Here is a 1,229-nt window from a genome sequence, read left to right as displayed (position 1 = left end):
AGACCGATGATGCCATCAGGACCACATCATCTGCAAAAAGCAGCGATGAGATCCTGAGCCCACCAAACTGCAACCCCTATCCTGTCCATAAATACTATAAACAGGATTGGTGACAAAGCGCAGCCCTGGCGGAGGCCAACCCTCAACTGGAACGAGTCCGACTTACTGCCGAGAACCAGGACACAGCTCTCGCTTTGGTCATGCAGAGATTGGATGGCCCTGAGAAGGGTCCCCCTCACCCCATACACCCGCAGCACCTCCCACAGTTTCACCCGGGGGACCCGGTCATACGCCTTCTCCAGATCCACAAAACACATGTAGACTGGTTGGGCATAGTCCCAGGCTCCCTCCAAGATCCTTGCGAGAGTGAAGATCTGATCCGTTGTTCCACGACCAGGACGGAATACGCATTGTCCCTCTTCAATCCGAGGTTCAACTATCTGGCTGGGTCATGATCGAAAGAACGAGATCCAGGGTACAAGCGGCCCAAATGGGTTTCCTCAGGAGGGTGGCTGGCGTCTCCCTTAGACATAGGGTGAGAAGCTCAGTCATCCGAGAGGAGCTCGGAGTAGAGCCGCTGCTTCTTCGCGTCGAATGGAGCCAGTTGAGGTGGTTCGGGCATCTGGTAAGGATGCCTCCTGGACGCCTCCCTAGGGAGGTGTTCCAGGCACGTCCAGCTGGAAGGAGGCCTCGGGGAAGACCCAGGACAAGGTGGAGAGATTATATCTCCAACCTGGCCTGGGAACTCCTCGAGATCCCCCAGTTGGAGCTGGATGATGTGGCTCGGGAAAGGGAAGTTTGGGGTCCCTTACTAAAGCTGCTGCCCCCGTGACCCAATACCGGATAAGTGGTCGAAGATGGATTAAGAACCATCCTGCTCCACAGATCTGGAACCAATTCCTAGAAAACTGCAACTCTCAGTTCTTATAAATCTTTTCCGTTTGACACTGTCTTCTATTAAATCAAGTGTTATAATTTTTTATACTTCACTATTAATTTATTCTTGCATTTTAAACTTTACCTTATTCTATTGAGCTTGATTTTATTTGCTATTCTCTTTAAATAACTCTTTGTTTTACATAAGGAACTTTGAATTGCCTTGTTGCTAAAATGTGTTGTATAAATAAATTTGCCTACGCTGACAATTAGATAATGATATACAGTGGTGTGAAAAAGTGTTTGCCCCCTTCCTCATTTCCTGTTCCTTTGCATGTTTGTCACACTTAAGT

The sequence above is a fragment of the Etheostoma cragini genome, chromosome 5, assembly GCF_013103735.1.
Source record: "Etheostoma cragini isolate CJK2018 chromosome 5, CSU_Ecrag_1.0, whole genome shotgun sequence".
In the NCBI taxonomy this organism is placed as follows: domain Eukaryota; kingdom Metazoa; phylum Chordata; class Actinopteri; order Perciformes; family Percidae; genus Etheostoma; species Etheostoma cragini.
This window is presented reverse-complemented; position numbering follows the sequence as displayed.